Source organism: Camelus dromedarius, chromosome 14 (genome assembly GCF_036321535.1).
Source record: "Camelus dromedarius isolate mCamDro1 chromosome 14, mCamDro1.pat, whole genome shotgun sequence".
NCBI classification, from domain to species: Eukaryota; Metazoa; Chordata; class Mammalia; order Artiodactyla; family Camelidae; genus Camelus; species Camelus dromedarius.
Window position 1 is genome coordinate 36,235,967 of NC_087449.1, and position 27,708 is coordinate 36,263,674.

General features: G+C 47.1%; 1 protein-coding gene and 1 long non-coding RNA gene across 2 annotated transcripts in view; one reads left to right on the plus strand and one right to left on the minus strand.

The window, feature by feature from the left end:
* The window catches only part of AGBL4 (AGBL carboxypeptidase 4), a 1,119,623-nt gene that overhangs the window by 1,037,008 nt on the left and 54,907 nt on the right, over positions 1–27,708 (plus strand).
* LOC135322829 (uncharacterized) lies at positions 13,291–27,705 on the minus strand. The gene is made up of 3 exons (XR_010383732.1): positions 27,668–27,705; positions 18,162–18,221; positions 13,291–13,344 (listed from the first exon to the last, which is right to left on the minus strand). It is a non-coding gene; the product is annotated as an uncharacterized LOC135322829 (long non-coding RNA).

Consider the following 27,708-nt stretch of genomic DNA (forward strand, 5'->3'; position numbering starts at 1 on the left):
ACACAGCCAGGCACAGCTTCACATTCAGTTACAATGGGAGGAAATGGCCCATGATGTCTGTTCTTAGGGTGAACAGAGGTTTCACTGGTCACCAGGCCGGAAGTGAGGGGGCAGCTTTCACTAGAAACCTCAGGGCATCTGCGTGTTCATATGTGACAGCCTCGGGGGAGAGCCCTGCTGGTGGAAGGGGAAACCCACCCACCTGGGGAAGAACGGGGATACAGGGGAGGGGGGGGGCACCCATCGCCACCCCCGACACACACTTAGAGATGCACCAGGAGGACAGGAGGCACAGCCATGGCACTTTGGGTGGGATCACTCTTTGTCCTGGTGGTGGGAAGATTATCATCCCCTAGGAGGAGGCAGCACCCGCCACCCACCCCTCTCCCCGAGGCCTGTGAGAAACCACATCCCTGGGGCATTTGCAGACTGTCTCGCAGAGGCCTCGGGAACTCTGGAATCTGGACTGAGGGTTCCCAAACTTCTGTTCCATCTGTGACTTTATTATCTCCGAGGTCCCCTGCAGGGAGAAGCTAAAACTATGTGGGCTGGTCTTTGTGGCAGCAAGAGGGCCCTGCTGGGAACATAACTCCCCCGCCAGAGTGGTTGAACAGCTCATTTGCTTGGTGCCCTTGGGCAGGTCTCTTCCCCTCTCTGGGCCTTTCATTCCCTGCGTCTATACATTGCAGGGGCTGAAGGATGATCTCCACGGGGCCCTTCTGGCTCCAACAGTCTGTGCATCTTGGAGTTGTCTCTTGGTTATGTATGCTTCCCTGCCAGGCAGGACTTGATGACAGGGCACAAAAGTCCTGGCTGTGCCAGGGAAATAGAGGCTGGAGTGGATGCCCAGGGAGGTGCTCAGCACGTGGCAGAATCTCCATGAGTGTCAGTGTCCTGAGCCTCAGTGTGTCCATCTGCTAAAGGGAAGAACAGCCCCTGACCTGCCTACCTTTCAAACTGGAGAGAGACAGCCCATGTATGTGAAGGTGAAGCACTTTATAAAGGCGAGGAAGGATTATGGCCCCTGGGGAGCGTGGAGGGGAACGCCGTGTGGACATGTTCAGACTGCCCCCTGCTGCTGGAGGGTTTGTGAGGGGTAGGTCCAGGGCACTCACGCCAGCACCACAGATCACACACGTAGGTCTACTCGACTATGTTTCCACTCCTAGCCACATGGCCCAGAAAGGCAGTAAATAGCCACCAGGGGAAAGGTTCAGTGTGGGAATAAAGACTGAGAACACGGGGTGCTTTGAGTTCATGAAACTTTTACACGTTTTCCTACAACGGTTTGAGATGGTTTATGAAACTTTAAGGAATTTTAAAAGAAATCATTATTTTTCCTAAAGAGCAACTTCTCTCACCTCTGTCAAGACATGGGTTTTCTACCTCTCTAGGTTATAGCTTTGACTCTGGCAGCAAACAGAGGGGAGAGATGGAGCTCTCACATCCTAGTAATAATTCCTGTCGAGTTGCTTGTTCCCTTCAATTTCTCTACCATCTTTTCTTTCTGAAAGACTCTGGATACCTCTCACCACCTTATGAGATACATGTTGTTTCAACGGCATGGGGGTCAGCAGAGCTTCTAGAAGGTTCCCTTTGAGTCAGGTCAGATTCTCTGTGTCTTATTTTCTCTATCTGTAAATTGGGATTAACAATGCCCATCTTATGAGATTTCTCTCAGGATAAGATTGTATATGTAAATAACCTTCAGTAGTTGGTATACTAGAAATGGAGCTATTGATACTTTATGCATTTGGCCATTACAGCACTGACTTCACTGTTCCCGACGACCCCCCGCCCCAGCTCCCGTAGCCCACCGCAGACTGTGATCCCACCGAGGCCCTGGGCTTCACCGTGGTCATTTCTGGATCCCTAACCCCCAGCGCAGGGCACAGCCCCGCCACGACTGTGTGCTGGGAGAGAGAGGGGAGAGACAGGTAGTGAAGAAGAAATCCACTCATCAAGACCTGGGAATTAACATCTGCACAAAGTTCTGAAGAATGGATGGGAATTTTCTGAGTAAAGAGAAGGAAAAGTATTACCAGTCAAGAGACATATTAAGTCACTCTCAAAATCCTTCTTCAGAACCCACCTCCTCTAAGACTTCCTTGAACCCTTTGGCCCATAGAGCATTGTGTTTCTCTGTTTGTCTATTAATAGACTTTGCTTCTTTCATCAAGTGGTTCATTCCATCAACATTTCCAGAGTGTCCCATTCCATGGCTAGGTGCCACAGAAGCATCTCCTCTGACTGTAGGTTCTATTTTCTCAGCTAAATTGCAAACCCCTCCAGTACAAAGGGTCTGCCTTCACCTCCCTGCTGCCCTGGGCAGGGCCGGCTGCTCACAGGTAGCTCAACGAGAACCCTTTAAGCGTTGTTTAAAATGTAGTTCTCCTGAAGGTGAGTTGGATTTCTGTAAGCAGCTCCCAGAGCTGGGCACCCCCACCCCCACCCCACTTAAAGCACACATAATGCTGTGACTTAGGGGTCGTTTTCCCGCCTCCTTTAGACAGAGTTTCTCAAGGACAGAAGCTCCGTCTTTTTCAGCATGGCTCTCCCTCACCCGGCACAGGCCCACACTCGGTAGGCCCTGGAGGAAGGTCTGGGGAAATCTTGGCGGCTCCCTCACCTGACCCATCGACCCCTCTCAAGACAGCAAGGGAGCCTCCCAGAGAAATCCCCGGCGCGCCTGACTCGCAGACCTCCAGCCTCTCACTGTGCTGCGCTTCCACTGACTCGTCTTCTCACCTTCATTTTTTGCCCTTGCTGCTCCCTTGTCACAAAGTGCTCCCACGTATGGAATCTTTTCTCAAGCTCACAGACATGGAACTTCCAGAATATTGGAATCCATCCACGTAGGATCTCCATCACAAACTCGCACATTACATAAAATTCTTTTCCTCACCCCTGTTCTGCTCCACTTACCTTGGTTTCTAGGTTTTTCCTAACCCACAATCACCCAGTTATCCAGGCCACTGTGAGTTAGAAAAGGGGTCTCTGTGAGCAGCCTGACACTCTGGAAATAACCTCTTTCCACTTACTCAGCCACTCCAGGTCGTCTCTTCTGGGAGCTTTCCAATTCACCTACCCCACCCATTTCTCACCGCTCCGGCAGACTCCTCCCCTTCCGGCCCCTGGTCCAAGCAGCTTGGGATTTGCACACAGCCTGCTATCCTGTTAGAGACTCAGGCGAGCTGGCCTATAACAGAGTACAGGTTACATTTTAGGGTGTTTTGTGTTCAATGTGTGTGGAACTTTTCCGAGAGTTATTTTTGGTTGTTGCTGTTGGGAGGCTTTCGAGCCAGGGGTGAATTCATGCTGGTACATCAAATAGCGTATTGCATTTCAGAAATTGGCCTTAGCCATGGGAAATCAAGCAAGCCAGATGCCTAATTAGTCCATTATTTACCATGGTGGAGAGAGCTGAATTCTGATGAAAGGGGCCAGACTAATCACCGCTTCCAGCAAGAGCTGAACTGTTTAACCTTTCATCAAGAAATTGCCCCTCTCTCCCGAAGTACCAATGCCCACCTCCCAAGCCTCGTGCTGGTCCCAGGTGTCTGTCTGAGAGAAGTCTTATCAGCCTGGACACAGCCTGACCTTCTGGCCGGTGAGCCTTGATACTCTCCCACCCAGCAAGTCATTCCAGGCTCATATTTCTTGCTTTTACTACAAGGCTAGTAAAGTATATACTTAAAAGAGGAGCTTGCCTATAGTCTTCAAAAGAAGAAAATCATTTATCCATTCAGCAAACATGTTGTGAGCCCAGACCCTGTCTACTGGAATACAAAGGCAAGTAAGAAACAGTCCTCCCCTCAAGGAATTGATGATCCAGAATACCGCAGTGGTTTTTAGAAAAATTGCAAGAGGTCTGAGGACCCTGTCCTCCACCCCCAAGTCGGGGCTCCTCTCCATTTTAATCGGAGTGGTTTAAGTTTGTGGCTAAGAGCTCAGACTCAGGCCCAGGTTTAAATCTCATTTCAACATTCAGTGACTTTGCTACTTTGGGCAGGCCTCTTAACATTTCTAAGCTTCAGTTTTCTCATTTGTAAGACGCTGTTGTGAGGATTAACTGAAGTGATTCACGTGAGTTGCTTAGGGCACTGTGTGGACACATATATTTCAAAAGATTTTAACTGTTATTAATAGAAAAAAAGGATTTGAATAAAGGATTCAATGGCCATAGAAACTTTGCAAACCCTTGGTTTGCATTCCAGACTCAGTAAACCAATGATTGCACAACAGGGTGGTCAGCATTATGACAGACAAGGGATCTGGGTACCACGTGAAAAAAGCAGGTCATCTCAACAGGACTTCACGTCAGGCAAGGCTTGCTAGAGAAGGTGACCTCTGAGATGAGGTTTTTTTTATTAGCTAATTTTTTTTTACTGAAGTATAATTAGTTACAATGTGTCGATTTCTGGTGTACAGCATAATGTTTCAGTCATACATCTACACACACATATTTGTTTTCATATTCTTTTTCATTAAAGGTTACTGCAAAATATTTAATATAAGTTCCCTGTGCTATACAGAAGATATTTGTTTTTTATCTGTTTTTATATGTAGTAGTTAATATTTGCACATCTTGAATTCCCAACTTACTGCTTCTCACCCTCTTTCCCCCAGTAACCATAAGATTGTTTACTATGTCTGTGAGTTTGTTTCTGTTTTGTAGATGAGTTCATTAGTGTCTTCTTTTTTCTTTTTTAGATTCCACATATGAGTGATATCATATGATATTTTTCTTTCTTTTTCCAGCTTATTTCACTTAGAATGATGATCTCGAGGTCCATCCATGTTGCTGCAAATGGCATTATTTTATTCATTTTTATGGCTGAGTAGTATTGCATTGTATAAATATACCAGAGCTTCTTTATCCAGTCATCTGTTGATGGACATTTAGATTGCTTCCATGTCTTTGCTATTGTAAATAGTGCTGCTGTGAACATTGGGGTGGATGTATTTTTTCAAATTAGAGTTTCCTCTAGATGTATGTCAAGGAGTGGGATTGCTGGATCATATGGTAAGTCTATTTTTAGTTTTTTGAGGAATCTCCATACTGTTTTCCATAATGCCTGCACCAAACTACATTCCCACCGACAGTGGAGGACGGTTCCCTTTTCTCCACACCCTCTGCAGCATTTATCATTTGTGGACTTTTTAATGATGGCCATTCTGACTGGTGTGAGGTGACACCTCATTGTAGTTTTGATTTGCATTTCTCTGATAATTAGCAATGTCGAGCATCCTTTCATGTGCATGTTAGTCTTCGGGATGTCATCTTTGGAGAAATGTCTGTTTAGGTCTTCTGCCCATTTTTTGTTGTTGTTGTTATTAAGTTGTATGAGCTGTTTATATATTCTGGAAAATAAACCTTTGTCAGTTGCATCATTTGCAAATATTTTGAGATAAGTTTTGAAGGAAGAATAAAAGTGGTTTAGACCAAGACCAGGGGAAGCATTGCAGGCAGAGGGAGCAGTGTATGAGAACACACAGTGTATTAGGTCAATATACTCAGGCTATCCCAAGGAGTTTTGTGTCCTAGATGGTGAGGTGGGGGGAGCATGTGGGGAAGGGGCTGGAAGAAAGCCTGGATGCTAGGCAGAGGCCAGCAGTAAAGAGCCCTGTGGGCTGCCCCAGGAAGCTCGGACTTGATCCTGAAAGCCATGCAGCTTTCCACCAGGGAGCAGGGAAGGCATGGAATTCGAGAGAGAGAGAGAAAAAGAAAAATGTTACTATGACTTTCTGGGGTTTAAAATACATTGTGTGTTTGTAGCTTTGAACCAGCAATTGCAGCACTAGATACCTAGACTAAAATAATCTGAAGTGTGAGTAAGGATTTATGCAAAAAAAAAAAGTCCACAGAATCATTATTTATAAATAGTGAAAAATCAAGAAAAATCTAAATGCCTAACAGTTGGAAACTGATTAAGTAAATCACAGTACACTCATGTAATGGGTGTTTTTGAAGAGTTTATTATATAGTTAAAAATGCTCTAATTTTAAGTGAAGAAAAAAGCAGATGACAAAGTTGCATATGTATTGTATGTTAAGACATATCTAACAACCAGGTTCAAAACGTACACAAAATGAATGAATATAAACTAGATGTTAACTGGTATTTGTGGATATTAGGGTTGTTTTCTTCCCCCCTGCTTTTTTACGTTTCCCCACAATTTCTGTAAGTGTATGTTAACTTTAAAATTGGGGGAAAAATTATGGAGGGAGGAGGGGACCTGGGTACCTAGATATGAGGAGGGACTTTATTTAATAAAACAGAACCAAACTCATCAGAGTCAACTGCATGGTTCTGGGCCCTCCCCTTGGGCAAAAGCCCCATGAAGACAGCTCAGCCCACGCTGTGGAAGGAAACTGGGATCAATCTGTGCATCCATCCCTCTAACTAGCCATCCTCTATCTATCTTTCCATCCAACCATCCACCCTTTGTACCTCTACCCTCTCTGTTCAAAGCGCCTATCCCACAGGTACCCATATCCAGGCTCCTAACATCCTAGGAAGTCTACCAGCTCCTCACCCTCTTTGTAGCATAATAAAGACTCCCTACGTCCCCATCCCCAGACCAAACCTCAGATTGTGCCCTTTATTCCTCCTTTGGCTCTTTCTCGGTCTGCTAAGTCTTTACCTTCAAACACTGCCCTGTCAGCCAGAAGCGCTGGAGGCGGACCCTTGACTCTCCTAGGGACTGAAAGCAAGGGCTCTGCAGTCAAAAACTGCCTCCAGCCTCCAGTTCTGCCTCTAACTGCCACCTCACCTCTCTGAGCCTCTGTGGTCTGATCTGTGAAATGGGGTGGTGGTAGCATCTCTTCAGAGAGGTGTTGTGAGGATTAGGGACACTTAGTGCAATATTTCCTAAGGCTGGAAAATTGTAAGCACTCAGTAAGTGTTAGCATTTATTCTTATTAGAAGCTCAATCTAGTAACATACAATAGCTGATATTTCAGTGTTAATTTCACAGATCTATCTTCAGAACATTATCACTATCTTTAAACTGTAGCATTAGAAAAATAGCTCTAGTTCTGGTTATTGCAACAGCATTACAAGTAGGTCTTAAAAAATAGACCAGGAGCAAGTCTAGCCTTTATCTCAGCTCTCTGACCACTCCCCAACCTCCATCAGTGACTCAGGCTTTCTTCAGCTGAGTTAACATTCAACTGGATGACATTCAATTCATTTGCAGGTGTGGGAGCCTTTCTCTCTTATGGCTTCTTGTATTTGTCTCTTCTAATCCATTCTGGATGGATTTTACAGTTTAACCTCTGGCAGCCAAGTGGATACTCGTTATTCCTAGGGTTCGGATGCGCATGTGTGTGCGCACGTGTGGACGGGTGATGGGGCAATTTGCTGTAATCCCTAAGGGCTGATGGCAGCAAGTATGGTTCTGAAGTGAATATCAGTGGATGTGAGCCTCCAGAACCCTGGGGGTGATTCCAGACCCCAGGTGTGGCGGGGGATGGGCTGCCCTAGGAGGGGCTCTGGAAGGGGGGGCTAGCTGGAAGGCAGAGTTTGTACGCTGACTGGCAGCTAAGGCCACATGACAGAAATGACTTCTCACTGGCCACACCTGGAGGGCATGTCAAGGCCAAAGCTTTTCTTTAAACTCCTGGCACCACCAGGGCACACTCAGCAGTTGAAGGAGTTGACTTACTCAGGCCCCCAGTTACAAGATGACAGTTTCTTTCCTGTGAGAGTTGAGCTCTAGGCTGTGACCTTGAAAAATCCTCTAATTGCTAAGGTGTGTTCTTTCATAGACACTTCTGTTACGTGACTGGGCCTTCTTGCATGGATGTGGCAAATGAAAGGATCCTTTGGGATCCTTGGGTGGGGGTGAAGAAAGGGTAAGATGCTGGTATTTACTGAGCATCTATTAAGTGCCTGGCCTCGTCCCTTCTAACCCATCTAACAACAGTCATATGAAGTGGGCATCATTTTCCCCATTTCTCAGCTGAGGAAACTAAGGCTCAGAGTTCATGACACCCCCACCTCCAACACACCCCACGGTAATCTCTCCTGGCGCTCACATTTCTCACCCCACAGCACACTGATGGCTTTATGTGCTTGTTTTTCTCTACTCAACTGTGAACTCCTTGAGGGATAAAACTCCGGATCTTTTACCTCTGCATTCCCTTGCCCAGAGTATAGTGCCTAACACGTCAGTAAAATGTGTCAGTTGAAAGAAGGAACAAATGAAAAGCAGCTAGAGCCTGCAAGGTCACATGGCTGGTGGTAGCGGAGCGGAAGCGGAGTCAGAGCTGCCTGATCCCAAGGACGGTCTCCCGTGCACCACCCCTGCCGCCCCGCCCGTTCTCACTGCAGGTGAGGTGGGTGCGCTCCCCAGGGACACGGCAGCCAGCAGGACCTCGGCATTTCTCAGGAGTCTCCTCTTTTACCTCTCAAAGACTTGCACACGGCCAGCCTAGAAAAGAGGGGTTCTATTGATTCGGCTTTTTCTTGAGTATGATGACACCTTTGAATAGCAAGTGTTCAGTTATCCTAGTAGTCTTCAGGGTCAGTTGACATTATAAATGGATACACCAGGTTTATTCCGTTACTTTGGGTACTCTGTCCCCTCGCCACCAGCACTGTAAGGAGCACTTGGTTTGAGAAGTCCAGAATGAAATCCTGGATTAAACACCCCAGGGAAATTAGGAGCCGGAGTCCTGAGCGGGGCCAGCTGATACTGATGCGGTCAAGAGTTTTGCACCGCAGGCTGCCTCCTCTTTATTCATAGACTGTGGGCATGGCCCGAGGGTGCACACATCCCTAACTTCTCCCGACTTGGCCCCTTCTGACCTTGAATTAGTAACTCAATCCCAGCCTTCTGCAGTCTCAGAGCTCACTTTGTGGAGCCAGGGAACTTCAGAGCTGGAAACGCTGAAGAGGCTCCCCAAATTAACCCTTTCAGAGAGAAAGGGCGCAGAGCATGTCAGCCCACCTGAGGCCACGTGGGGGCAGAACCGGGACTCAAACTCGGGCCCGCACGGCCTCCATCAGAGTGGAGCACACCTCTTAGGCACCGGGGGTGAGTCATTAGCACATCCGTCTGGTCGCAGTTATCTTGCTGCTTTGTCGCAGAGATGTGTAGTTTCCAGAGCACACTTTAGCATCCATTCGACCCTCATTGCGATGTTGTGAGACAGGGGAGTATTGTTTTGTCTTGCTTTTCACATGGGGTAACGAAGGCCTACAGGTATTAAGTAACTTTCCCAAGAAACAGAGCCAAGGTCCAGTCTTTGTTCTTCTGCCTCGAGGTACCCCCCAGTCCAGCCCAGGGCTGAGCATCCAGGTGGATGAGTCAAGAGCAGGAGGAACGCAGGGAGCAGGACGGAGGGTCATCACTGTTTTCTTTCCCTCTTTCCCCTTTAAGAAAGCACCCAAATTCAGAGTCCCCTCCAGACCCCCAAGCCTTTTCCAGATGCCTCCAAGGGAATTAAGGTGTGGGAGAGGCAGAGGGAACTCAAGAGTCCATGGGTCAGGGCCAACTCCAGGCCGGAAGAGCCTAACGGCAGACTCCAGGCCAGAGTGAGTCAAATCCTGAGGAACAAGGGGCCAGCCAGGGGGTGGGGCGGGCAGGGGGAGGGGAGCGTCTCCATGGGCGTTCAGTGGGGGAGATGGCAGTTGAGACAAGGGACGTCACATGACCAAAGGCACAGAGGAAGAGGACAGAAGAAAGGCGGTGGGTCTGGCTGGTATACAGTGTCCCTTTGGGGAAGGAATGAATTTTTTTTTTAAGTGATCTGAAGGGCCTCAGAATACAAGCTGAGTTTTGTCGTTTAGGCCAGAGGGAACCACTGGAGGTCTGTGAGCAGGGAGAGGGCAGAATGACAAGCATTAGCTCTGATTATGCAATCAGCACCAGCGTTCAGACCTCAAAACGGTGACCCCTTTAATCTGACAGTCCGCTTTGGTATAATTTGTTAAAAATGACAAAATGTCTCATTTTGCTGCAGTTCATTTTGACCTTTCTTAATATTAGAAAGTTAATTTCAGAAGGGAAATAAATGTATTAGTGTTGTCACAGTCATAAAAAGATGAATTCTGTGCTGTCAGGCAAGTTCTTTGAATGAATCCATCACGGCATAGAAGGGTTGCCTTCCAACACCCAGCATCTCCCCAGCTCCCTCCTTTCCTCCCTCCCCCACTTCCTCCCTCTTTCTTTCTGTCCTCTCTGCTCTTTTCCATCCCTCACTCCTTCTCACCTCTCGGCAAATCTACTGTGATGTGCTCTGGGGAGACAGAGATAAAGGCACAGTCCCTACTCTAAGGCAAGACACACTCTAGTGGGGAAGACAGAAAAGGAAACCAGCCGCTGTTGGTGTACCCGGTGCTGGAAGAGGAAGGAGCCAGGAGTTGAGGGAAGAAGCTGTCCATTCCTCAGAGGGACCTCCTGTTAAGTTAGGAAACTGAGTCCTATTGTAGGACTCGGGTTGACTCTGACAAGAGAAAGGACAGTAGGTAGGATTCCGAAGGGTTGGGTTCTGGTCCCATCTCTGAAACAGAGCAGCTACTAGATCCAGAGCACCCAGACTGTGGTGAGTATTCCACATACATTATTTTATTTAACCTTCACAGCTTTATTAATAGGGTCTTCTTGTTTCCATTTTTTCAGAACAGGAAAATGAGGCTAGGAGAGATGAACTCATTTGGCCCCCTGGGTTGTAAATCTTGCACACAGAGTTGACTCCCAAATCAGGGTGGCCGGCTGTGTACTCTGCCTCCTCTCCAGCAGTTACAGAGAATTATTTTTCATTAGGCCACACAGCATGCTGTTGCAAACTTCACTGTACCAATTATGCTCGCTAGTTGTGTGACCGTGGAAAACCCAGTTCTTTCTTCTCTCTGGATTTGTTCCTCATTAGTTCAGTGAAGAGGCTGACCCAGCTCCAACCACCTCTGGTTGTGGAGAACTCCTGGGATCTGAGGGCATGGTGTAACTCAGTGCTTCTCAAACCTTAAAGTGAGAGAAACACCTGAGTATCTTATTAAAACCCAGGTTCTGATCAGCGGGCCTGGAGTACCATCTGAGAATCTGCATTTCTGACAAGCTCCCAGGCGATGCTGACTTTGCTAGTTTAAGGATCTCATTTGGAGTGAGTCGCAAGGGCTTAACCTATGGTAGGAGCAAACTTTTGGGTACAGGGTGGACCCGCCGAGGATGTGGGTTTAAGCTTGCTGAAAGGAAAGCAAGCAATAAAAGCAATCTCACTCAGATCGGGTCGGCAAATAGAGTTCTGGGTTCGTTTTATTACCTGGGATTTTCACTATCTTGGGTTTAAAACCGGTGATTCTCTTTAGAGATTAAAAGGAATAAAATTGAACTTCTAAGGTTGCAAAGAAATTTCTTCTACAGTAAACACATCTGTTTTAATTCAAGGTGCAGTCTGATGTTTTCCCCGTAGCCCAGATTTTATCTCGGATGAGTATAGCAACAGCTCTCCCGTGGGCGGGGGACTCTCTCCCCTCCCCACGTCGTGGTGTGCACGTGGGATACGGCTCCTTCCCGAGGTGCACCAGCACACTCACAGCTTCTTAAAGCTAATTTCCTAAAGCCCCTCAGGATCCCCATTACCTACTGGGTAAAGACCCTCCAGCTTGGTAGTCATAGCTTTAGACTCATTTCTCTATACTCCTTTGCATGAAACTTTTATCCTAACTGCCGGTTCCTCTTCTCCCAGAAAGATGTGTGGTTCATCCACATTCACATCAACACCCTTCTTACATTCACACCCATCTCTGCACTTTCTCCCCGTACACACACACTCCCCTCTAATAGGACTCTTACCCCTCCTCTCTCATTGACCAGCCCTCAAAATTCTACAAGCATTCAGGTTTGTCTCCACGCCACCACTTCCAGGAAGCCTTCTGTCATCATCACAGCTGTCAGTGAGTACTAACATGGACCCACAAACCTTTTTGTATCATTTTATCTGAGAAGAATTGTGCTAGGTAACTATCACCCATTTTATATCTGAACAGAAAAAAAGGACATGAGATTCCAACCCAGATTTGTTGAACTCTGAAGTCTGAACGCCTTTTCCCCCTCCTTGGCTCGCCTCTTTGCGTCTTTATGGGCGTCATCACGTACTCCTTTGGTTTAGAGCTGCTTTTCTTTCTGACAGGAGGAGGAAACAGTTTTGTTGGGTAAAGAGGCTGAGGTAGATGGGATGGCCTGAAAGACTGCTGGATGTGAGAAGCAGGGGAAGGCTGCCAGGGCGATGCAAGCTGGGGAACAAGGGGCGTCTCCGCCCACCTCTTTTCAACGAGAAAGCACACACGGTGGGGAGAGTCCTTTCCCTACATTATCTTGAGTCTCAAGATTACCTTCTTTGGGCTACATTTTGATGGATTCCTCTGATTATCCTCAGTACCACTGGGTCCCATTCAAGCCAGTTGAGACTAATGAGTTAGAGGCAATCAAATCATAATATGTCAGAGCCAGAAGGAGAATGAGAGATACTCGTTCAGCCTCTTCGTTTTACAAATGAGAAAACTGACGCCAGAAGGAAAATGACTTCCTCAAGGTCACACGGTGATTTAGTGGCATAGATTCATTTGGCGTTTATTGCATCCTTTGCCTCAGCACCTTCCATTTCAGAGCTAGGTGCTTCTGGGTGAACGTGTATTTTAGTTAATGCCAACAGTGCTTCATGCGGCAGATGTCCAAGAAAGAAACTACCATTTTCTGATTCATCACTGTCTCTCTGCCAGCACAGTAGGCTTCCCCCACTGTATTCTTTTCATCAGAGGGTGACCTTGGGAATCCAGACCTTTGACACCTGGCTCCTCCTCCTGTGCCTTATACTTTCCAACACTTTCTCTAATTATTTCTCATGTATTTAATACAAATGCTCACAAATGCAGCTATTACCCTCATGGCCTGAATTCATAATTGTTGCACAACTAAAGGCAACTCTGAGCCTGAGAAAAACAAAGAGCACATTTCTGCATGAAACTGTGCTGTATTAGTCAGCTTTTGCTATGGTAACAAATGACCCCAATAGCTTGGTAGCTGATAACAGCAAACATTTCTTTCACACTCATGTTCCGTGAGGGCTGTGGGTGAGTCAGCCACCCCATCGCTCTGCTCACCTCGCCTCTCTACATCCAAGGTGAGTGGGCATCCCCTGTCTGGGATCTGCTCTTTTCATGGCAGGGGGCAGGGATGCCACCCCAGTCAAAGCTTCCACACAGAAGTGGCCAGTATCATGACTGCTTGCCTTCCATGGGCCAAAGCATGTCCCGAGGCCAAGGCCAAAGTCAGTGAGGTCAGGCTGTCAGTGCTCCTCTTGGATTCTTGGGTAAACAAGGGCAACAGGAGATCCCTTATTACAGAAGGAGAATAATCAGGAAGAGTGATCTGATCTACCAAACTGCCTTGTTGCTGAATCAAAATATGACTACAGGGAAGTTACTTGCCCTCTTCGGACCCCAATTTCTGATCTTTGAAATGAGGGAGTTGGCTTAAGGAAACAAATTAATATAATGGAAAGAGTCAGGTATATCTGAGTTCAAGTTATAGTTGTACCTCAGACTATCTGTGTGATCTTAGGTAAGTTACTTAACCTCTCTCTGTTTTCTGTTTCTTCTAAAATTGAAACCTATAGTTTGGGGGAAAAAAAACCAGAATGGCTTCAACCTGTTAATGTTTCTCATAAACGCTTTAGTTTCTTTTCACCTTAGAAATATCTTTTAGGAAATAATGTCTCTTGAGAGAGAACACTTTTTTTAAGATATGATTTTTAAAGTTCTGTTAAATTTAAGAAAATTTGAATTCAAACACGTTTTTAAATAGAAATATTTATAGTACATGATGCTTTTATAAAAAGATTTTTATTTAGCCGTCTATTCGGCCAGCCAGCTATGCTTTAATTTGTCTGTATGTGTGGGAAGTTGTTAATGGTCATAGCTTCTGGGTTGTAGGATTTCAGGTGATTGGTTTAACTTTCCCCTTTGACCTGAGACAGTGTCCATGCCTTGGCTCTGAGCTTCCACAGGGATGAGCACCCCTGCTTTCCCCACCTTTGTTAGATCCTGGACCCTCCATGTAGATCCCATTTCCTCAGGCAGCCTTCTCTGCCCCAGCCGTCCCAGCGGTTAGGTTTCTCTCCCCTGCTCCCTCACATGCCCTTGGGCTGACCTCTGTGACAGCCAAGGTCACTCTGCATGGGAGGTGCTTGATCTCTGCCTGTCTTCCCTGAGAGCTCAAACTCCTCCTGATGCAGAAACTGGGGCTGATTTATCTCTTTAGTCCCAGCACGCAGCTCAGGGTGTGACACAGAGTAGATGCTCAGTGAATATTTGTAGAATAAATTATAAATGTGGTTCTGTTTGTCCCGAGCAAGCTGTTGATGCCCACAAAGCAGCGAGCCCCAGCCTCGAGGCAGGCCCTCCAGCCCTCTGGCGGTGGTTGCAGCCCCTCCCTCAGCACTGCTTTGCAGGTTTGAATTCTCTGCTGTTTCCACTTCCCTCTCTCCTTCTCTACCTCAAGGGGCCAGGAGAGCTCTGAGCCTAGCTGTTTTTCTTTTCCCTGTTGTGGAATGTTGCAGCATTTAAATTTTAAAAGTAAAGGGATCAAGTTTTATCCTGAGTTGTTTGTTTGTTTCTTTCTGACTAGAGAGTTAAAAAAAAATCTTATTTCCTTCACACCAGTAGAGATAGTCTTACACAGACAAAGAGGCATGCAGAATGCTCATCTGCAGTGTGGCCTAGTGTTTGCGGGAGGGAAACCAGGATGGAGCTGGCATCCTTAGCAGAGTTCTCTAAAATGGAACCAGGAGGCCATGGAGGAAGTGTGGCTTATATACATCTCAGCCTGGATGCCATCTGACCTTTTGACCATTTACTGTCTTAAGGAAGGCATCCAGAAGACGTGCCAGAAACTCAAGGTACTTATTGGACCTTTACCCTAAAATAACTTGTGACAGCCTATCTACTTTTTGGATCCACATCCTTAAATAACTCGTGATTCCTTAAGGACAAATATTTCCTGACTGTCAGAATCCATTACAATTCTCGCTAGGCAACTTTAACAAGCCCCTGACTCTTTCTCTTGCCCCAGCATTCTTTCAGTTTTACCCAAATCTGTGTCTCCTGAATTACAATTCTTAAGACTCCAAATAAAGCTCTTTGTTCTTTGCATCTTCGATACTAATTCTCATTGGACGTGGTTCAAGGCGTATGCTTTGCCGTCATGAAGACTGGTTTTAAATTCTTTATCTCCCTTACTCAGCTGTGTGACCTTGGGTAAGTGAGGCACTCTCTGAAATCTTCTTCATCGTTGAAATGAGGATACTACCTAAAGCTCTGGCTTATGTGAAAATTAAAGGAGATAATGCATGTAAAACATAACAAAGCCTGACAGTCTCATTAAATGGTGAAGACTGCTGGGTTATGACAGCTAAACCTAACACTCGCCAGGGCCAGGCACTGTTTTCAAAAGTACTTTATTTGTATTAACTCTAATGGTTCTCACCACTGAAAGATAGGTATTATTATTGTCCAATTCTGTGGGTGAATAAACAAATTAAACTACTTATCTGTGCAGTCCTGCAGACAGTTCTAGGCCCCTGGGAGTGTGAGCAGAGTGTGCCCTCCTAGTGCCAGCATCTCGCTACCCTTGGGGTGAGACGGGCATCGGCTGAGGCCAGACCCTCCCTGGCTATCCTCTCCCCATCCCCTGTTCTTTCTTGCTCTCCATGCCCCCTGCCCTGGAAGTCACACCACCTGAACCCCTTCTGTCCCATGCTTCCCTGAAGCCCGGAGCCCGGGGCCTCGGTCAGGGAGCCTTGGCCTGCTCCGAAACCACCTGTCAGGCTGCCAGGGGGCTGGGAGGCCTGTCCGTTTTTCACACACAGATATCAGGGCCGCTGACAGAGCTGGGCAGACTTGGCAACAGCTTTGGCTGTGAACGGAATCTCAATGAAGGCTTTGGTTCAGCCTACAGTGGGAGTTTATGACCCGGGGGCCCTGGCCTGGTAGTCAGGGAGAATAAATCTTGCGGGCTCGGGGCCCAGCTGTCAGTCCCTGCCCCTGTGCTAGGGGATGGTTTCTTGTCCTCAACCATGGTGAGAGCTGTTCATTTGCATTTGATGCCCACTTTTTTCAGATTGTGTGTGTTTGTGCGTGTGTGTTTATGGCGGGGAGGAGTTGACTCCTCCTTCACCTGGAAGCTAGTTTCCTGGGGTAGAGAAGGGTCCAGCAGACCGGGAGGGTGGGACGAGGAGGGGAGAATAAGGAGGAAGTTACAAAGAAAAGTCAGAGGGAAGTGAAGGCACCTTGGAAGATAAAAGAAAGTAGATAAACTATCTTAGACTACCTGATCTGACACTTCCCACCTAAACGTGCTTAATGACCAAACGCAAGCGTTCTGGAGTTTTGAGATGGGAGGATGAAGCAGCCCCTTACAAAATTTCTTTAAATATTATCTTTTATCTTCAAAATGCATTCATCCTAAACCTAAATATACAACATAAACCCAAAGCAACGTTCAGTCAACCATTTCTTCATTCTCACCTTCAGGGTTGCACCCCCTACCCTACCTCTCCAGCCGTACCCGTCCCCCATGGTTCTCCTATGCATTGTGCCTTCTTCTGCCAAGAGATGCACCCTATCCAATGGCTTCATTGTGGGCAGGAGGGATTCAGCACGTTCAGTCATGTGTCTGGCAGTAAGCATTGGAGATGCAGAGATGAGTTAGACCCACCTCCATCCTCAGGCAGCTCACGGTGCAGAGGGAGAGGCAGACCCAACATGGGATTGTCATGGTGCACCATAGTCCGGCTGGAGCAGCAGCAGCAGCTTGCACATGTAGGGCACGTGCTCTACACCAGGCATTTTCGCATCATCTCTCATCCCAACATTGCCCTGGGGCAGATGTTATCAGGTTTATTGCAGAGATGAGGAAACCAGGGCTGACCTAGTCATACAGCTGATAGGTAAGGCTAAAAGGATTTAAATCCAGGTCTCTTTTAGTTCATAGTTGGAGTTCTTCCTACTCTATTGACTCCTGTAATAAAGAAGAGGGTGACCGAGGAGAACAGAAAATTAACCCAGCCTGGAAGGGTGGGCAGGAAAGCCTTCCTGAAAGGAGCAATGCTAATATTGAATCTCAGAGGGTAAGTAGGAGTTGGCCAGACATCCACAAGCAGGAGGAAGGGAGTTTTAGGTATGAGGAAGATCATGTGAGAAACACAGAGCAGTGAAAATGGCATGACTTTCTTGGGAGTTAAAGAGGGTCCTATGACTAGAGTGAGTAATGCTATAGAAAGGCGGTAAGGTGTCTAAGGCCAGAGGAGTGGGTAGGACCAGGCTGTGAAGGCTTTTCATGCTAGAACATTATCCTTAAGTCTTTGGGGAAGCAACAGAGGTGTATTAGGTGGAGGAGGGACATGGTCAGACTCGTGCTTAGGAAAGTTATCCCCAGCCATGTGCGGAGGATGAATTGAAGGAGGAGAGATGGGGGGCTCTCTCAGCATCTAACCATCCATCTCCATTTGTCTCCATCATTAATCCATGTCTTGGTCTCCTCTGTCTTGTCTCTGTTCACCTGTATCTGTCTGGTTATCAGTCTTTAGCTCTATCTCATCTGTCTTATTTCTGTGGCCCCTCGGCCTCCTTATGTAACCTGAGACAAGACACTTCACCACTCTGAGACCGGGGTCCCTCATCAATAAAATGAGGATCATCATGCCAGCTTCAGAAGGTTGGGTTAGGGATTAGATGTGAGATGGCATGTGAGGTCTTTTTATAGATTACAAAGTGCCATACAAATGTGAAGGATTAGTGTTTTCTAGCTACTGCTTCCTCAGGTGTTATGTTTTGTTTGTATTTTTTTTAAACATTCATTGAGTATGTAGTCTAGGCACCTTGCTATGTGTCTGATAAGAGAGTTTATAATGAGTCAGAAACAATACCAGCCTTCTAGAGGATCAGAGTAGAAGTATATAAAAAACTAGATTAGAAGCCTGTTGTATTTTTCTAACTTTCTGCCTGTCTGTCCAGTTGCCTGTCAATCTGTCCATCCACCCACCCATCCACCCACCCATCCACCCATCTCTCTCTCTCTGACTCTGGTTGTGCTTACATCTACACTCATGGGCAGTAACCGACTCCGAACCATTCAAGTCACATTGGCCCTTACCTGCAATCCCCACCTCTCTATGGACCACCTTTTACCATGCAATTCTTGAGAGCCTGTCCCCTGAAAAATAAGAGAGAAAAATAAACCGTGACAAGACCACTGCTCTGGATGACTTGGAAGGTGCCTTCTTTCTTTACAGTGTTAGAGCTCTCTCCACCCCTTCCCACTCACAGGGCTCTTGGTACCTCCCTGACGATTTGAGCTTATCCCACATAGTTCTAATACTGCCACATTCTGTAAATCAAGAAGGGTAGGTTGAAAGGCCTGAGGAGCTGATTTCATTGAATTCTACAGTCCCTGTGATTCACCTGGGACTGCCAGGGCCTCCCCAGGCAGTTCCAAACATCCACATCTTTAACAAAGATTGTAGAGTTCACAGTGACTTCGCCCTGTAAGCCCTTTGTCTCTGAAATGTCCCTTAAGCAGCAATATTGTACAGCAGGGAGCAGGTCCTATTCTGCTTGTAAGCCCTGTGACTTCAATCAAGTTACTCAACCACTCTGGGCCTCAACATCAGAATCAGCAAGATGGGGATGACACTTCCTGTCAGGGTGGTGGTAAGGATTCAGTGACATAATGTCCAATGTGCAATGTTGAGCACAGTACCTGACTTTTATGCTCAGTGTATTGACTCAGGGTCTGGACTCATTTATTTTTCCTTAGTGATGAAAAGTTTCACTAACCTAAACATGCTGTTTTTGTGATTCTGTGTGTGTGTGTGTGTGTGAGTGTGTTTGTGGGTATGAAAGCAGATGTGTTGGTGCAGGTGGAGCTGTACATGGACACGTTTTAAATTTCAGTGCACAGCCTGTGACTGCTGAGGTACCGGAACAGTGCTGCTCGGTGGAACTTCCTGTGATGATGGTGGGGTTCCTCTGCCCTGTCCATTAACAACAGCTACTAGCCACACGTGGCTTCCAAGCACTTGCAGTGTGGTTAGTGCAGCTGAGGAGCTGAATTTTTAAAACCTGATTTTAATTAATTTAAACGCAAATAGTTACAAGTGACAACTATATGAGGCAGTGCAGCCCTAGACTATGCCCTTGTTTTTAATGACACCTGAAATAATTATCGTGGGATGGAAACAAATCCTGAACCTGCTGTGTTTTAGGCACTTGGACATGCAGTAACTCATTTACCCCAGGTCAGCCCTGTGAGAGGAATGGGCTTATTGCCCCTTCCCGTTTGCTGGCAAGGAAACAGACACTTGGAGAGATACAGTGACTCCTTCACTAGTCACAATCTCCAATTTGAGCCTCAATCTCCAATTCCAAATCCCCTCTCTTGTCATGATCTATGCTCATGCTGCCTTCTAGCAATCTTTCCTGTCTGTAAACAGCAGGGGCATTGCTGCTGCCTCAGGGAGCACTCAGGGGTGGGGCCTGGCGGCAGTGAAGCCCTTTCAGTAGCTTGTGAGCGCCCCACTCCTTGCCCCCGACAGTCTGGCCCTCCATCGCCTCTCTGACCTCCTCCTCCAAGACCCCCTACCTCACTCTGCTCTAGACACCAGCTTCCTTTCCAGTGATCTCTTCAGGCATATGGTGCTGCCCGGGGGCCTTCCTCCTCACCCTTCCTGGAGTCTGGCTCCAGCATGTACGAAAGGTTAGGAATTGATCATTACAGCTGCAGGATAGATAGTGGGTTTGGGTGGTGAGGGAGGGAAAGAGATGTTTTTGAGTGGAAACAGAGCGGTCAGCTACTGCAGTGGTTCAGAATCACAGTAACCAATGCCAAAAACCAAGCCACTGACCCTGCCCAGAGCCTCACAGACTGCTAAGTGTCAAAGCAGGAATGACCATCCTCTGGTGCAAGCCCTTCTTTGAAGAATGGTAAAAACTGAGGCTCAGGAGCAAGAAGGTGATTTTCCCAAGGTTGGCTGAGTTGGTACAGGAGCTCCCATCTCCTGATACGATCTTTTGCCTGTTACCATCTTTTCCCTGCATTACAAGGCCATCATAACAATTGAGGTTTTACTATCAACAACCTTTTTACCTCCATTCCAATCCTTTCGTCTTGAGAGACAGGCCTGTTTTCTTAAAGGCCACTGAGTCACCTAAAAGGCAGGGATTCAGTGCTCCCTAAACAAATTAATTTTTACAAAGAATGAGTGAATCTTCCCCCAGAAGTCTGAGCTGTCCTCTAGAGAATACAGAAATTCATAGAAGATGTCTTGGAAGAAGATAGAAAAATCTTACTCAATTTTTTAGAAACGAAGGGAAAAAAACCACAAAAGCCCAAACATTATTTTTCTGCTGCCTGATAATATTCGTCTCTCATCTCTCATTTCCCCACAACTATTTTGTCTTAAGGCTCTGGGAGCCTGTGGGAAGCTGCTGTATGATTTTTATCTCTATGATTAAAGTGTTACACTTTATTGAGTTCTTTACATCAGCAGCAAAATCTGCAATGCAGGGTTTTACATAACACCTCATTTTCTCCTTGTACCATTACTGTTATTAACCTGGTAGCAATAAACAGAAAATACAGCTCTGCTTATGATGTACTCTTTATTTTTGTTCTAATAGCAAGAAGGAGGAAAAAAAGGGGAAGAACACAGGGAGAACAGGGAAGAATTTTTTACCCATTGTGTCCCTTTGATGTCTGCCCTCCTCCGTCCCTGTTCCACGACAACATTTCCCACAGAAGGTCAAGGATGGAGATCATTTCTGCTCAGGGATGTTTTCTTCTCCATCATTAACTCATCCGTTTATTTAGTCAACATGGATTTCCTCAGCACCTGCTGTGTGCCAGGCACTGTGCTAGGTGCTGGCGGTATCAAGATTTCAGGTCTTGACCAGTGCTTGGTCCAGTAGGGCAGAGAAATGGACACACAAAGCAATCATGATGAAACAGTGAGATGAGTGTAATGAAAATGGAGGGTAGAGTGAAAATATAAGTGAGACAGGGCATTGTCAGCCATACTCAGGAGAGTTAAGGAAGCCTTTACAGAGGAAGAGATGCTTGTCTTGGGCCCTAGAGGATGGCCAGGTAGAGCAAGGCTTTCTTGGCTGATGAAACGGCACAACCAAAGCCTTGGAACGCACAGAAGAACACAGCACGGTCTGGAACTGTTAATTTGGCATTGGATGCCTGTGAGCCTACAGTAGGAAGTGAGGTTGGAGACGGAGGCAGGTCATCAAGGACCTGATTATTCATATACAGGAAATAGCTCCCATGCCCCTGGGCTCCCCTAAGGCCAGGCCAAGAGGAGAGGATCAAGGCAGAAGGACAGAGCGGGAAAAACTGGTGCCGTGGATAGAAGATCTAGGTTTCATCCTTGGCTCCACCACTTCCTAGTGTGACCTGAGCGGTGTAAAACGTAAGTGGGCATGGTGGGAATGAGACAGTGACCATGAACACGTTGTGTAAGCTGCTGATAGTATTTCATATGTCAAAGGAAAGCAGGTCGGGGAGCAAAGTTCCAAACAGTTCAGAGAGCCAGAGAAGCCACACACTCATTCCATGTGGTTTTGAGGAAGGCTTTTATGTGCATGTGGATGAAGGAGCCTGTGGTCTCTTGGGACTTCCCTTCAAACCAAGAGAAGAAGCCTGGTTTGTCCCCACCTCCTTGTCCAACCCTTGCTCACCTCTCACAACTGACCCCTCACTCCTCGCTGCTTCCTGGGTGAGTAATGACTCCATAACAATCACTCTCTGATTGTCAGAGGGAGTGAGAGCCTGCAGCAGAGTGGTGGCTTGAGAAAATCCTGGTCCTCATCCCATTTGCATTCTAGTAGGGGTCCCAGGTGTTTGAGGATATACATGTGGGTTTGTTATTTTTTTAAACTCTTGTTCTGATTCTGTATCCTACCAAAAATGTGTAATAATGCTTATGTTTAACTGTGTTAATAGAGAGCTCTATTTTTATAGGAAACACACAATTTCATGGGAAACGTGTTTCTTTCACTCAGATAACCATGTTCAGGAAAAAAAATCAATTTGTTTCAAAATATCATAACCTAAGACCATAGACCATCTGATAGTACCTCACTCTAACTGGGGGCAAGTACCTAGGCAAACATTCAACTCAGACTTGTAAGATGATAACCCCTCTGCCCGAGCTCAGTGAATGGCCCCACCATCTACCCAGCCACCCAAGCCAGAAACCTGGGGATCAGTCCAAATGTAGTCCCATATCCAGCACTGTCAGTCTGACCTTGTAATAAGCCTCCTATCTGTCCCCATCTCCTCATCCTCATTGCCTTTACTTTAATTCATAACCTTATCTTTTTTTACATTAGTTTCCACTTAGACTATGAACAAAATTTTCTAACCATTCTATGCCTTTGAGCCTTATAACCTCCAATTCTTCATCATAGTCTCCAGAACAATCTTTCCAAAAGACAAAATCATGTTATACTTCCATAAAATACTTCTCTGGCTCTCTGACAAGCCCTGACTCCTTTGTGGCTTACAAGGCCTTCCGTGAATGGGTCCCGAGAAGCTTCTCCAGCCCCTTTCCTCACCCCACTGCCCCTCCACCCCATGCCTTTCAATTGTGCCGGACAACTTACAGTTCCCATAATTAGCTGGGTGGGTTTTGGTCTTGGGGATTCTGCGCACACACCTCCCTCTGTCTAGGGTGTCTTTCTCTCCGCCGGCGGCTCTCTGCTTTCCCATCCACTTGGTGAGCCCCTTCTTGTCTGTCAACACCTTCCTCGACAGTCACCTCCTCCACAAAGTCTTTCGTGACCGCCCAGTGAATCGATGGCTCCTTTGGCTGTGACTTCACCCATCTTCACACACACCTCCCAGAGCGCCTGGCAGGCTTATGTGCATGTATCAGTGACCTTGTCTGTCAGCCCCCACGAGACCATGAAAGAGGGAGAACGGTGGGAAGAGGGGACAGGAGGAGAGAACGAACAGAGAGGAGAGACAGAAGGGGCAGGACGGAAGAGAGTAGGGGAGATGAAAGGGGAAGAAAGAGCAATGGAATGAGCAGAGGACAGACATGGCCTCTTTCCCCTCCCCTAACCGCCCACACTGCAAAAGCAGGTCGGAACCATCTTATTGTTCTCCAGAACAAAGTGCATAATTTCAGCATGAATGCTGGCACCTTGAACGCTTCCTTGAAAAGCAATGATATCTCCTCTGCCGAGTGGGAAGACCATGTCAGCACGGGTCATGGTTGAACTGCCATCTTGCAGCGTTTCTTTCCCCACGGGGCCATGCCAAGAAAAGGGACCAGGAACTCAGGTTTTAAAGGCGATGAGGTGGGAAAGGCTGGCAGAATCTGTCCTCGGAGGCTATGGAAGGAGGGAAAAAAAATTAAACAGTGCAAAGCAGGAAGACGAGATGATTGAAAGACAGAAGGCATAATGGGCCCTGAGAAGTCGCCAAAGCCACTTTCTAAATGGGGAAATTGAAGAGAGGGATGGGCTTCTCCAGAGTCACAGATCAGGTTAGTGGGAGAGCCAAGGTGCACTTCCTGGGAAGAGAGGAACTAACATTTACTGAGGAACTACCACAGCCCCAGCTCGGCAGTCAGACCTACATTATTACCTCCTTGGAGCAGCTAACAACCTCCTATAGGAGATGCCTCTGAGCAATCAGGCCACACGTATTTATCGGGCTCTTAATGTGTTCCTGGGGGCGCCCTAGTTTCGTCAGTCTTTGATTTATAATGAAGCAACATTAACTTTTAATTATGAAATTAAAATGTCCCTTGGCTCTCACAGGCTTAAATATTCTATCTCAGTTCTTTTCTTAGTTTGTCTCATCTTCCTGCTCAGACAGGGCTTTCTGCAGGGAGGCCTGGCTTTTCCACTTGTATCTGTGTCCACTCTGGATGCAGGCGTGAACCCCTGGGGTGACTCCCAAGAGGGAGGCTCAAGCAGAGACTTTGGAGGCAATGTGATGGAAGTTAGATTCCCAGTTCAGGCCCTAACCTGCTCTGGGTCTTGACAAGCCAGTATGACCTACTTCTGAGAAGCTAAGATCATGATCCTATTTACTTCAGTGGATGGTTAAGAGAATCAAATGAGCTCACTGGCCTGAGAATGATTTATAAACTCTACGAACATGTAATATGATGGTTGCTGTCAATAGATGCTCTATTGAACAAGGAAGAGATTCACATTTTTGTAAGTCAGGTCCCGAGCCCCTCTCAATCCTGTGCTCCTATAGACCCTGCACCTTGCTTTGAATCTTCCATTGAGCATGTAGTTACTTTTAAAATGTCCATCTTCCCTGTAAGGTTTTGAGCTCAAAGAGGTCCATATCCCTGGTGCCAAGAACAGCACCTCAACATAGTATCACTGTGTTGTGCTGAGAATGTATAAGCTGCCAGGCATGTTCTGGATGCAAAGCCAGTCACCTCATTTAACTTCATGGCAACCCTATGAGGTTGGGATTATTATCCCCAGTTTTTAGATGAGAAAACTGAGGCTCAGGTCAGAAAGCTCACCTATGGCTAAGCTGACACTTGAAGCCAAGTCTGCCAGATCCCAAAACCATGCTACTCCCATGACTGCCCTTCTGTCATCATCATGATCAATGTGAGGGTCACCAGCCTTGGGAGAGGAGAAGAGGTGACCAGTTCTCCTTTTGCTTTGCGAAGGTCTGTTATGAACCTAGACTTCTCATGCTGAGCCTCTGTTCTCTCTCTCTTTTGCTAGACAGAGGTGGAGGAGGGGATGGACGCAGAAGAAGGTTCCCAGGTCTGGCCTGGCTCTTCCTAGGTCCTTGGAAGAGATGCAGAAATGCCTCCATTTACATGCACATCTTCCTTTTCACTGCAAAGTAGAGTAGGATGGTAAGGGACAAATTGGAAGTAGGAAAATATTTTTACACTTCACCTTGCTGCGACCAGTGCTTCTTCCCCACACCGAAGCATTACTCTAACAAACTTCCTTTGTCCTGAAGTTAATACTGCTGAGGCCAAAGAGGTCACGATGCAGAGATTGGGGGGTGGGGCATTCTGAATAGCTTGGAGATGAAGAGCTTGGCCCTAGGTCAGAAAGAAATGGGTTTTCGTTTTAGATCTGCTCCTTGCAAGCTCTGTGCCTCAGTTTGATAGCAGGACTTACCTCACCGGATTGTCTTTACAACACATACGTAGGAAGCACTCAGTAAACGTCACCAGCTCTGGGTTGTCATGGTTAAGAGCATGGACAGCAGAACCAAACTACTTGGGGTCTGCCAGTCACCCCTGTGTGGCCTGGGGGTTCCCTTGCAAGTGACTTAACCTCTCTATTCCTCAGTTTCCTTATTTGTAAGTGAGGTTTCTATGGAACAGGGTGTGGAAGTGTTCCCGAGTGCCTGGCATGTAGCAAGCGCAATATTGTTATTATTGTTGTCTTCCTTCTACCACTCCGCTGGGGAGACTCTGGACCCTGAGACTCTGATCACCTCGGTCCTCGCTGCACCAGGATACCTGGTCCATCCATTCACTTCTTCATTTAGTCACTCAGCAAATGTCCCAAGTCCTTACTGTGCGCTGGGTGCTGTAGTATCCCCTGGGGATGCAGAGGTGAACCAGGCAGGTCCTAGCCTTTACGGGGTTCACAGACCACTCCTCCTTCCTAAAACCTCTCTTTTTTTTCTCTTAGTTTTCGTGGAACCACACCATCCTTGCTTCCTTCTCCTTCTCTGGTCCCTCTACAGTCTCCTTTGCTTCCTCCTTTACTGAAACTCTCAACCTTATGGGTCCCAGGCTCAGTCCCAGGACCTCTTCTTGATCCACACTCTCTCCCAGTGGTGATAGGTAGCGCCTCCAAGCTAATGATGCCTACCTTCACACCGTGGTCCAGTCCTCTCCCCGGGGCTCCATTTTCATATATTTAACTGCCCACCTGACACTTCCGGTCTGATACACGATACTCGTTGCAAATGCAGAGGTCCATGTCAAAACTCTCGATTTCCTCACCACTCTCCCAACTGGTCTGCATCCCAGTCTCCTCACCTCTCTACACAGCACCACCATCTGCTCAGTCGCTCAAGTCACAAACCCTTGACCCATCTTTGATTCTTCTTGCATATAACCCGTGTGCAAGTCCTATGGTGGTGTGGCCAAAACATTTACCAAACATGTCCTCCTCTTCTCATCTCTGTTGCCATCACTCTAATTCAGGCTCCTGTGATCTCTTAGGAGACCAGTGCATCTGCTTCCACCCATTCCCCACTGAAATCCAGCATCTACACAACAGGCAAGGCAGTCCTTTTACAGCATCTGCCTGCTGAAAGGGCTTCCACTGTACAGAGCATTGGCTCCAAACTCTGACTCTGGCCTGCAAGGTCCTGAGGGAGCTGGACTCTATAAACCTCTCCAGGCTCACCTCCAGTGCTCATCACAATCTGGCCACTGGCCTTCCTGTGGTCTTTGAAAATGCCATGCTGTTCCTTGCTTCAGGAACTTTATTTGCCCAGAATTCTCTTTCTGGCCTTGTTCTGATCATCCTTCAAGGCTCAGCTCAAATATCAAAGCCTTCCCTGGTCACACTGTCTAAAGTGGACCCTGCCCCGTCCACTCCCTTACCCACCATCTGGTGGCTCACCGTGTGCATTCCCAGTACTTATTACATCTGCCATCACCTTGCTTAGTTGCCGTCCCTGCTGTGTTGTCCCCTTTTGTGTCATTCTTGGAAGGCAGGAACCTCATCTGTCTTGTTGACCCCCAGTTCCTGGAACCCAGTAGGTTCATAGTAAATATCTATCAAATGAATGATTGAACAAACTGGATGATAAACACATTAACAGAAGGATATTTTAAAAATCTGTGGAAGCTCAGAGAAGACAGCTGCTGTCCCTGGGAGAGTCAAGGAGGGCTTCTCAGACAAGGGGCCACTGGGCCTGGTAGTGAAAGATAAGCAAAAAGTTAACAGGAGGGGAGAGAGACAGGGTAGGCATCCCGGCCTGCAGGAACAGCAGACACAGGGGCAGAGGAGGAGAAGGTGCATGTGCTTGGGAAGTGGCAGGTGGTCTGTAAGGCTGCGGAGTGAAAAGGAGAGAGACAGGAGACCAGGTGCCACAGCCCATCCCCGGGGAGCCCTAGGCTAGCTGCCTGGGTTTCTTTCGTGGTCAGTTCCTCTTTTTGTGGCAGGAATTTCAGTCTAGCCACATTCAAGGTGAGGAGGGAAGCCTTAACTCTGCCACTTCTGAGATCTAGACTGTGCGTCATAAAGGATATTGTTTTGTTTGTTGGAGTGGCTCAGTTCTTGTTAAAGTACGAGTCCTCTAGTTTTTCTGAAAGTTTCTCCTTCCTGCTTTAGGACAGGCACCCTGACTTCCATAAATATCTACTTTAACTTAAAAAATAAAGAAAACAAGGAGATATTTTAGTTGATAATAAAAAGAATAGATGTGGGGTTTTGTTTGTGTGTTTGTTTTATCTGAGATCCATGGAGAAACAGCTGCCTCGGGCAGATCTCTGCAGGGGAGTAGTCTGGAGGTCCTCGCTCCTCCCCCTCCCCACCCCAGTGCCTTTCTGAGAGGCTGAGCCTGACAGGATCAGTCCCAGACCTCACAGTCCCCCAGCTCAGAGATGAAGGGAACTGCGTGGGGCTTACCTTACTGGGGTGAGGGCATTGGCTTGCTAGATGGTAGGTTC